Source organism: Hordeum vulgare, chromosome 7H (assembly GCF_904849725.1).
Source record: "Hordeum vulgare subsp. vulgare chromosome 7H, MorexV3_pseudomolecules_assembly, whole genome shotgun sequence".
Classification (NCBI taxonomy): Eukaryota; Viridiplantae; Streptophyta; class Magnoliopsida; order Poales; family Poaceae; genus Hordeum; species Hordeum vulgare.
Window position 1 is genome coordinate 379,208,509 of NC_058524.1, and position 12,025 is coordinate 379,220,533.

Genomic DNA, 12,025 nt, shown 5'->3' on the forward strand with positions numbered 1-12,025 from the left:
AGGTTTGGACTCATCAGGAGGAACCAAGACTGGAGTAGAAGTGAGCTTCTCTTTGAGTGTGTTGAAAGCCAACTGACACTCTGGAGACCAGACATACTTCACACCTTTCTGAAGAAGACTTGAGAGAGTCTTAGCAATCTTGGAGAAATTCTCAATGAATCTTCTACAATAGCTTGCAAGCCCGAGAAAGCTTCGAAGCAGCTTCACATTTTGTGGAGGTGCCCACTCAACAATGGCATGCACCTTTGAAGGATCAACTTTGATGCCCTCGGCAGAGATGATGTGCCCAAGGTAGACAAATTCCTTCAATCAGAACTCACAGTTGGAAAACTTAGCATAGAACTTATGCTCTCTTAGCTTATCAAGAACAAGCCTGAAATGTTCTTCATGCTCTTCCTTAGTTTCCGAAAAGACCAGAATATCATCAAGATACAACAAGACGAATTCATTCTTGAATGGGGAGAAGATATAATTCATCATCCGACAGAAGGTCGGTGGAGCATTGGCCAGACCGAAAGACATCACCGTGTACTCATAAGAGCCAAAACTTGTTCTAAAAGTAGTCTTTGGAATGTCCTCTTCGCGAATGCGAATTTGATGATAACCTATCCTGAGATCAAGCTTCGAGAAGATCTTAGCCCCTTTCAATTGCTCAAACAACTCATTGATGTTTAGTTAGTGGATACTTGTTTTTGATCGTCTTCTTATTCAATGGACGGTAATCGACACAGAGTCGTTCTGTACCATCCTTCTTCTTGACGAAAAGAACTCCACAACCCAAGGAGATGAGCTTGGTCTAACCAGACCCAGACGCTCTTGCTCATCAAGTTGTTTCTTCAGCTCTTTCAGCTCTTCTGGACCCAGTTTGTACGGTCGTTTACACACAGGCTCAGTACCCGGTTCAAGCTCAATTACAAACTCAACTACTCGGTACAGAAGCATTCCTGGCAGTTCTTCCAGAAAAACATCTTCATATTCGCAGACCACTGGGATTTGCCAAATTGGAGAGATCTCACCCTTCACATTCAAGGAAAACAAACGGACCGTGTCATCACGCGCTGCGAAGATAATCACGTCCTCCGAAGAATGAGTTAGCTTCACTTCTTTAGCTTCACAATCAATAGACGCCTTGTTCATAGCCAACCAATCCATTCCAAGGATCAAATGAATATCAGAGTTCCCGAGGGCAATAGGAGAAGCCAGAAAAGTATAATCACCCATCTTGACAGTGATCTCCGGAACTACCAAACTAGAACTCATATGCTTCCCAGGGGAAACAACTGCTAACGGCTTAGACAACTGCTCCTGACACAGATTATGCTTGGATGCAAATGGATATGATATGAAGCAATGTGAAGCACCAGAATCAAATAAAAGCTTAGCAGGAATATCATTAACTGAAAGATTACCCATAATCATGTCTGAGGAGTTGTCTGCTTCAGCTGCATTCACCATATTGACTCTTGCAGACCTGGGGTTGAACTTCACTATAGCATTGCTTGGAGGCTTCCCTGGAGGAAGAGGCGGAAGACGCAGCTGAGAGGTGCACTTGTTGGTATAGTGACCCTTCTGTCCACACTTGTGACAAGTAACATCTGGTGGCTGACGGAACTGCACCTGAGGATTCCCTTGCTTCTGCTGCTGAAACCTTTGCTGGAAAGCTGGGTTGGGTGGGTGGGAAGAACCATGACCAACTGATTGCTTGAACGATTGAGTCTGCCGAGGAGGAGGAGGAGACACCCAGTATTTCTGCTGCTTCGGAACCACCTGAGTTGAGGGCGACGAACCGGACTCTCTGAAACACTTCCTCGAATTCTCCACCTTGAGGAAAGCTGCCTCAGCCGTGAGAGACAAGTTATAGAACTTATCAAACTCATCGGGATCGTGCAAGGCGAGGGCCAGCTGCAAGTCCTCTCTCAGACCACCTCTGAACTGATAGATCTTGCTCTTCTGATCTAGAATGTCCGGCAAGGCATATCGAGCCAACTCATGGAACTCGACGTTGTACTTGTACACAGAGGAACCACCTTGCTTCAAGCGTCTGAACTTCTCACGCATCTCTTCAACAAAGCTAGACAGGATATAGTGAGACCTGAAATCTCTGCAGAACTCATCCCAACTGATCAATCTTCCACCCCTGGAGTCGTTCAACTGCTGCCACCAAACTGCTGCTTGCCCCTTGAGCTGAAACGTTGCAAACTTGACGAAGTCCTCTGGATGGACACTGCTGCACTCAAAATGCTTGTTCATGTCTCGGATCCAGTCCTTAGCGTCAAACAACTGATCACACGCGTGAAGGTCTTCGGCTGGTTTGCCAGGAATTGATTCAGAGATGCAAACTGATTACCACCATGGTTGAAATTGCACTGCTGCTGATTGGTCCTCTCTTGCAACAGCCGGATTAACATCTGGGTGTTAGCATTTGTTGCAGTCATCACCTCTTGAAAAGCCTCCGCAGGAGGAGGCGGCGGCGGAGGAGGCGAAGGGGGTGGTGGCGGAACATCAGTACCCTCGCGACCCGGATTCTGGCGAGTTGGTGGAGCCATCCTGAATACGGACAACACATTAGACCAGAGAATAACATTCAAGGTAAAGCTGAATCAAAAGGAAGGAATATCTGAACAAGAATATTTAGCAATTGCACTCAAACAAAATAGTAAGAATGCTTCCTCAAAGTGTTTGTTGACAAAATATGATTAAAGACCACTTGCAAACCAAGTATGAGCTAGAACTGCTCGGAATTTACAGTAGCCATCCTGTGCAAGGCAGTGCACACGACTTACGAAGCACCCCCGAGTCATAGCAAGCTACAAGGACTCTTTAAGACACAACGAGAACCGCTGTAAGACGACCGTGAACAAACGTACCCACTGAATGTCGAATCCCAACCTCACATCATGCATCTGTAGGAAGATTGTCCTATAAGTCACTACTTGATATCCCACCTATGAATTCCCAAAATATCTGGTCATGCAATCTGTTACACGGATACAAGGAGTAATATGTCACACAACTCCTATACTAACCCGTCCAGTTTATCACACGGTCAACACATAACCAGAATCTCGGACCTTCATCTACTACAAACCCTTCTAATCACAATGATACAAAGTGTGGCGATACATCCGGAACTCTCTGCACCAGTAATGGGGAAGCCGGACTCCTCTCGCCACTACTAGTATTAAAGCAATTTAGAACATCCTCTGACCTGAGATACTAAGAAACCTAAATGATGGCGATGTGCACAATAATCACCTCGAGCTCAACTCCCCGGAAGAAATCAAGTCAGACAGGAGGCACCAAGACAGAACTCCGTCACATCGATATCATATAGATTTCAAAATACCCGCGTGATCCTAAAAAAAATTTGAGCGAGAAGAGGAGTAGAAATAAAAGTCGAGAACCTCACCGGAGCGTAGAAGAGGAGAAAAAAAACCTACTCTCCGATATAACTAAGACTCCAAACATTTATTAGACTCGACTCGGCCAAGTTCGATCACATAAAGGCTCATATGGTCGTAAGGCTCTGATTACCAACTTGTAACGACGAAGATGCGGCCCTTTCCTTATTTGGGGGCGAGGCCTCAAAAGGGAAAGGGGTGCATCTATGAGTTTCGCAAACGGGATAATCATCACAATACGTAATTAAGCTCAACAAGTAGGGCATACACTTGCCATCTGTTAAGAATATATCATATAGCTTACAAACGCACATTATTCAGAGTAGCAGCAGGTCCAGCTACGGACTGAAACAGATAACAGATGATCTAACACATCCCGTATGCTAGTCCACGATCACGACCACGACCTCAGTCTTCTGGATAGTTCACATACAGACGGCCAGAGTCCTCATCGAAATCCCACTTTAACTAGTTGTCATCAGGATATCCTGCGTCGGGCGTACCTGTACCTGTTGGGGTTTGTAGTAATCTGTGAGCCACGGGGACTCAACAATCTATTGACCTCGGTACTGAATCTAGTCAAGTTATTAGGTGAGGAAGGTTTAGTGTATGGTTTTGCAGCAACCTAAGCATATATGGTGGCTAACTTACATTGATCAGAGTATCATATGGTGGTGTACGCAAGCGATCGAAGACTAAATTGATCACTAAGTGATCCTGAACACCTACTTACGTCAAACATAACCCCACCGTGTTCTCTATTGAAGAGCGATCTCCGAAGGAGACAGTGACAGTTACATACACAGTTGGCTGTTTTATTAGAGTTAATTCAAGTTTTCTAGAACCGTATGTTTACAAAATATCCACATTTGCCACATAACCGCGGGCACGGCTTTCCGAAAGATTTAACCCTGCAGGGGTGCTCCAACTAGTCCATCACAAACTGCCACGGGCCGCAAAGTCATCCTCTATAACGAAACTCGTGATCTCGTCGGATTCCTTAGAGGAAAACCTCAACTTTGAGGAGACCCAAAGTTTCACCGGGATTCCTACACGCAAGATATATCTCTAAGGTAAGACAAATCTAGCAGGACCTCCCGACATGTCGACGAACCCGATAGGAGCCACGTATCTCGTTCTGAGGACACGACGGATGGGAAAGCCTACAGGAACCAAACCTCAAGTTTCCTTGTGGTGGCCCCGCAGTCTGCCCAATTTGGACCAACACTCATGAGGAGCACTGGCCCGGGTTGCTGATTAAATCCTCGGGGTAGCTATTCCCTATGCAATTTACTATTAGGTGATAAGCAAATTAAAACCAATGTTGGGTCCTGCCAGTCAAGCCTTAACACTACACGATTTATCAAGGGGGTCCCCATAACAACCCTGACCGTGTTAGGAGCGATCAATTATAGAATCAAACATCGGTAACCGAAACTAAATCGGCAGCAATGGAACAAATCACCCGGCAAAAGGCTAGGCCTTCCGTCATTTACCAAGTATATAGGTGCATTAATTAAATAGCAGTTTAAACATAATGATATAAATATACTCAAGTTATCACATGAGAGAGCTGGCACCTGCAACTAGCAAAGCTACTCATTAGAGGTTTAGCAAGCCTACTTAGCCAAACAACATTTGCTAGGAGAGGGAGGTGTTTGGGGTTCATGGCAAAGACAGGTGGCATTTATATCAAGTAGTAGGCAGCGAGCATGTATCGAAGGAAACGTGATTCTAAGTATAACAAAGCTAGATACGGTATAAAGGTCACGGTCATCTTGCCTGTGATGTCTTCAGCTTGGAACTGCTATTGATCTTCCTGCACGTACTCTCCAGAATCCACGTACTCGCTCTCCGATCCCGATGCTACCCAAGATAAGATAACATCCAATGAACACCGATGCAACATATTGCAACAAGCAATATGATGCATGTGGGCAGAAGGAAGCATGCATCACTATTCAAGTCACTTTCATATGCATTAATTGAGTTAAATGACTTCTAGACAGAACCTCATATGAAGTTATCTTGACATGCATGAATATGGCATGAACATGTGCATCACTAGAAAACGATGCAAAAACATATAAAGAACGTAGAGAACGGAGTTACGGATCAACCGAAAACAATGAATCAACTTATGGAGACCTACAGTTCAAATCAGCCACAAACACACTCCAATGGCAGTCCCCTGGTGTTACTAGGTTTCCACATGATCAAGCAACAAAATATAAGTGGGATGGTGCATGGGAACACACCACACCATCAACAATGCCCACACAAGCTTCAAATCACCACAAACATACAATCTGTTTTCAACAACAACATAGCAGTTTGTTTACAAAATTTAAAGTAGCTACAGTCATCTAAAAGATTCAACCAAGACATGAGGCAAAAGCCATCCAAAAGATCTACAACCCTGAACAAGAAGTTAATACAAAGGAATCACCCATGAGCAGATCTATGGACACAAACTTATACAAAATATCACAGATTATGGGACTTAGTGAAAATCACAGATTTTCACTAGCTGCTTATGCTCTGAAGCATTTTGGCAGCCTCCAAAATGATATCTACAGGAAGTGCATAAGCATGAAATTTAACAGGGAGCTAGACAAACATAAAAGCTCACAAACTTTAGTTTGTTGCATGGGCTGATTCCCAACACATGAGCTAATTCATCCAAGACAACAAGGGTAGAAAATAACATCAGATTTCCAGACTTAGTGAAAATCACAAGGTTTCATAAATCTGTCAGTTTCAGCCAAGTTTCCAGTTTGACAATAGGTGCATACAAATTCCTCAGAACAAAACAAATACCCCATGCTGTAGAGCGGTTCACCCACTACCACTTCATCAAGGATTCATCCTCAAAGGGTCAAGGCACCACCTAATACAAAGCACTAATCATGGCATCCTGACAGAAAATAGCACTTTCTATGAAATGCTCCGAAGTGAAATATGATTGCACCAATGGATTCCTGGGACAATTCTACCCCAAATCCATATGTCATACATGGGTACTTGCATGTAACAACATTGCACAAAGCTAGCTCAAAAATATCACCAAGAATCACATGAGCTACAATTGTCTATTAGTCACATGTAAAAGTTGTCATGTGCATCACCTACACATGCATTTGCACTAGGACAAGATCACCCTAACAAGGCATAGCATCCAAACACAATAACCACAAGTAGGGATGTGTTGAACCACACACCCCCATGATCACACACACACATGAGCACATGAGCACACACACACATGCACACCAACCTACACCTACACACACACATAGAAGAATCACCCACTACATGTGGAGATGCACATTTTCATGTGTTTGTGCGTACTTGCTGAAGTGTGTGTGTGTGTTTGTAACACATACACACATACACACACATCTCCAACATACACACACAACCTCATGCACACATACACACATACACACTTAAACACCCACACTACAATCTGCTAAGAATTAGGAAAAATACCAAACAACCCTGGCAGGTTTTTAAAAGAAAACAAAATGCACAAGTCAAAAGAAATTAAAACAGTAAAAGGAAAAAAAGGGGGAGATGCTGGGATCGAACCCAGGACCCATCTGGTGCAACAACACACCATCACCACTTGGCTAGGCACGGGCGTGTTCTGTGTAACAGGGAGAAACCCGGATCTACTAGCCTAACGTGATGCCGAAAGCTAACGGAAAAACAAATAACAGAAGGGGCCGCACCTGGGATTCGAACCCCTGACCTGATGGTTTTGTGTACGGGCCTAAACCAGTCGACCTGGTGCTGTGCTACTGACCGAGAGGGAAACCAACACCAAGTAAGCACGAAAAGGCGGGGCCTTGCTCTGTTTCGTAGAGAGGCACCGGCGATGAAGTTCACCGGTGCACAAGCACGCGGGCAGCACGCTACGCGCGGAGAGGGGAAGAGAGGGAAAGAAAGGGAAGCTGCGCCTAACCTAGGGTGCAGAGGAGAGGGAGCTCACGTGTGGAGTGGTAGATGAGCTCGATGACGAGGCGCCGAAAGAGACCACCGGAGTCGAGGAAGAAGGTGTCGTAGGTGCCGTCGACGTAGCCGCTCCCGTCGCGTGATCTCTTCGGGACAGGAACTCCCGCGACCTCCGCTTGCTCCTGGTCCTGTCGGGGAAGAAGACACGCGTAGATCCGCCGGCGACGACCTCAGCAGGAGCCCGCCATGGCGGTGGAGAGCTCGGGAGCTCCCCTGACGGTGCTAGGGAGAGAGAGGAGGGCAGAGATGGAAGTAGGGTTGCGAGGAGGAGCATCTAGCTACTTAAATGCCTCGGGGTGCGCGCTTGGAGCCGTTGGGTCGGAGAGGGAAAGGGATCAGTGCTGGTGGTGGAGAAGTACAGTGGTGACGACAGCGAGGAGGAAGAAGGAGAGAGCTGCAGGCCGCGTGTGAGAGGAGGGAGGTGAGGCGGCCCAGGAAGGAAAAGAGGGAGCCGGCCCACTGCTTATCCAGCGCCCGGCTATGAGAGGAAAAGGGAGGTTTTCCCCTTTTTAAAATACACAAAACACAAACTTAATTGCCCAATGCCACACAGGGTTTGAAAAAGAAAATAAAGAATACATAGGGCATAAGGGAATTATGCCCTATTTAACAAAAATATAACTGAGATTTTTAGAGCAATTAAATTATACACCAAAACAGGAATTTAATAATGATGTTTTAATAAATACCACATGTTCCACAATGAGAGTTACCCCTCAATCACAATTAATCTCCTCTAATTAACTAACAATTTTAAAACAAGTTTAATCAAAGTTAATTCATATGTTCAAATATTAATGGAGAAGGGGTTTTTGAAACCTTGTTTGAAACACCACTGTTTTGAAAACACCACAACATCAACACAAGCACACTAGCATTGATAATCACATTGGCACTCATGATGATCAAGCAACATCAACACAATGGGATTGCCATGAATGCAATGAATGCCATGATGCAAGATGAAGACACAAAATGAAGCCACATGAAATGATAACTCTTATAACATCCACAACATGGTTCTCCAAAATAGGAAAGGTCCAAATATGGCAAGGATTACATCTGGGGCGTTACACAGGGCATCCGCCATGGCATGGTACGCTACTCTAGCACTATTGGCATTTGCAGCCCTCGTCACACTAGCTGCAGCTGCCGTATCCATGGCTACAAAGGCCATGTCGGTCACCGCGGAGTCCCTTTTTGTGGATGGGGTCGTGCTCATCAAGGCGGATGCAGCTGCACTCTCGGTCGAGGCTTAGGCATTTTTGGCAAAGGTGGAAGCGCTCGTGGCCTAGGGTCAGTCGTACACACCCTTACAAAGCGTCTCCACTATGCCATTCTTTGCAGAAAGGGTTTGCTGGGAAATACGGATCGAGGGTGCATGAAATCCAAGCTAGACGATGCTGATGAAGCTTCCCTCGTAAGCCATAAATAGATACGTGAATTTTCATCGCAAACTATTCTATATGAAACCATGTGTACGCAATTAACTTTTTGTATTGAATTGTAAAATTATTCAGGGTTAGAAAGGTAATGGATATTGTATTAATTGTAAGAAAAAATCCCTACCGTGACAAGGCGCGACCGACATCCTAAAATTTGAAAATTTTCATGGTTCAATTGCCATCTTTACACGTTAAGTTAGTTTCTAAAAATTCATGGCCATAATTCAAAACTAAAACACATGAACATACAAGATGAAGCAAAAATAATAGAAAAATCATATTTATGCACTACTTGCTTCCGTATATATGCCACCTGCAATATATTTGAAGGAATTCCAAATATCTTTAGTAATGGGTTGGACACAAGCATTGAGAACCTAGGTTATTCAATTCAAAAAATAAAAAAATGCTCTAAAGTACATGAAAATTAGCAAGATTTCCTGTCACGGGTCCAAAATTACATGGTTAAAGTAATTGTTTGTTTGAGATAAGCGTTGACACATGCCTCTCACAATCCAGGGCATCACACGAAGGCTCGTGGTTCCGAGTGGGTACATGGAGCCATGTTTAACGATGAACCACTGGTTAATCCCTCATTTGGCCTAGTTTTTTTTATCACTACAATGCATGAATATGACCGACATCCTAAAATTTGGAAAATTTCGGGGTTCAGTTGGCATTTTTACACATTAAGTTAGTTTCTAGAAATTTAATGGACATAATTCAAAACTTAACCATACGAGCATGCAAGATGAAGCAAAAACTACTAGAAGATATCGTAATTATGTACTACTTGCTTCCATATATATGCCACGTGCAATAAATTTGAAGGAGTTCCAAACTTATTGAGTAATGGTTTGGACACAAGCCTTGGGAATCTTGGTTTCTAAATTTGAAAATCAAAAATGGTGTGAAGTACATGAAAATATATATGATTTCCGGACATGGGGCCAAGATGTCATGGTTAAGATAACAGCTTATTCGAGAGAAGCTTTGGCACAAGCCTCTCACAAACCAAAGAATTATACGAAGGCTTGTGGTTCTGATAGGAAACATGGATCCTTGTTTGATGATGAACCGCTAGTCACCGCCTCATTTTCCCTAGCTTTTTCTCATTGTTACGATGCACGCATACGGCTGACAACCTAAAATTTTGCAATTTTCGGGGTTTAATTGGCATTTTATACATTAAGTTACTTTCTAGAAATTTAATGGCCACAATTCAAAACTAAAACACATGAACATGCAAGATGAAGCAAAAACTATTGGAAAAATCATAATTATATACTATTTGCTTCCATATATATGCCACCTGCAATAAATTCGAATGAATTCCAAACATCTTGGGTAACGGTTTGGACACAAGCATTGAGAAACTAGGTTTCTAAATTCAAAAAAATAAAAAATGCTCTAAAGTACGTGAAACTCTGCATGATTTCCCTACATGGGGGCAAGATGCTATAGTTAAAGTAACGACTTGTACAAGATAAGCTTTGACACATATCTCTCACAAACTGGAGCATCACACGAAGGCTCGTGGTTCCAAGAGGGAACGTGGGGCCTTGTGTGATGACGAACCACCAATCCCTGCCTCATTCGGCCTAGTTTGTTTTCATTGTTACAATGCACTAATATGACCGACATCCTAAAATTTGAATATCTTCACGGTTCAATTGGCATTTTCATACATTAAGTTAGTTTCTAGAAATTTAATGTCCATAGTTCAAAATTGAAGCACATAAATGTGCAAGATGAAGCAAAAACAGTCATGTGTGACTTAACATCAACGATGGTTCCCAGTGCATGACCGTGTGAGATTAATAGCCCGCGAAAATTGGCTTCCAAAACTCAAAACGAGAAATTGAGAGCCAATCATGTGGGACCTAGCTGTCTTGCCAAATATTTACATTTTCTATCCACATGTAAGGCATGCGTGCCATTTGTGTTACTACTAACTTGGTATACTCTAGTAATATTGCAAAATCTATTGAATAAATACTTTTCTATGACTCAAGTAGGAATAAAAAATGCCATGTCATCTGTGTGCCATATATTTCGTATCATTTTCAATTATCTCGAGTTTGAAAATCTATATTATTTAATATTAATTTTGTGTTACAAGCAAGTGTAGTACTTTAACCACGACATCTTGGCCCCATGATGAGAAATCATGTAGGTTAAAGTACTACACTTGCTTCCATGTGGGATTTTCTTGTACTTCACTACATTTTTTTATTTTTTGAATTTTAGACACCTAGCTTTTCAATGCTTTTATCCAAACGATTACTCAACAATGTTTGTAATTCCTTCAAATTTGCGCGGGATATTAATCCCACACGGTCATGCATTTGAAACCGTCGATGATGTTAACTCACACATGACTCTTGGCTCAGCAATCGTGTGCAATCGAGGCCATTGAATTCCGGCGACTGGTGCGTCTGTTACATCCTCCCCGTTTTTCTGCTCAGGTTGATCAAGATTCTACCCACCTAAAAATGATGCTCGTCGACACGTCATCCCACCTACATTCTCTTGTGTCACTTCCCCACCCCTCGCACAAAACTCTGCCATGTAACGGTCTGTCTGTGCACAAGTAGAGGAGGAGGCGCCACCCCACGAGGACATGTCATAGTGCAGCGACGAGGAGGACCCCTTCGCGCCCTCAGGCGAGGTCACGCTAGACCCCCTGAAGATTGGTTTTGTGGCAAGTATAATCTGTCTTTGTGGAAGGCGCTACCACTGGCTGGGAGAGCTAGGTAGGTGGTGTTAATAAGGAGAGGGCTCAGGAGCGCGGCAGGGATCTCGCGACCTGGAATTCCCTTAGTGACGCACATGAAAAGGAGGAGATGGAGACTTGGCGGCGGGCACGTCGACGACTGGAGGAGGTTTACGAAGATGGTCGGTACCAGGCAATGAAAGAGAGTGCATGGGCGTGGGGTGATAAGCTCGAGCGTGGCACTGCCAAAAAGCTCCAGTTAGGACCTAGTGAAATGTCGTGCATGCTTGCATACCTCTCATACGTCTCCAAAGTATCTATAATTGCTGATTGTTCCATGCTAGTATATTATCATTCTAGGATGCTTTTTAGGCATTTACTTGCTGATTTATATGTTTTTGAGCACTGACATATTAACCCAGTGCCATGTGCCAACTGTTGCTTTG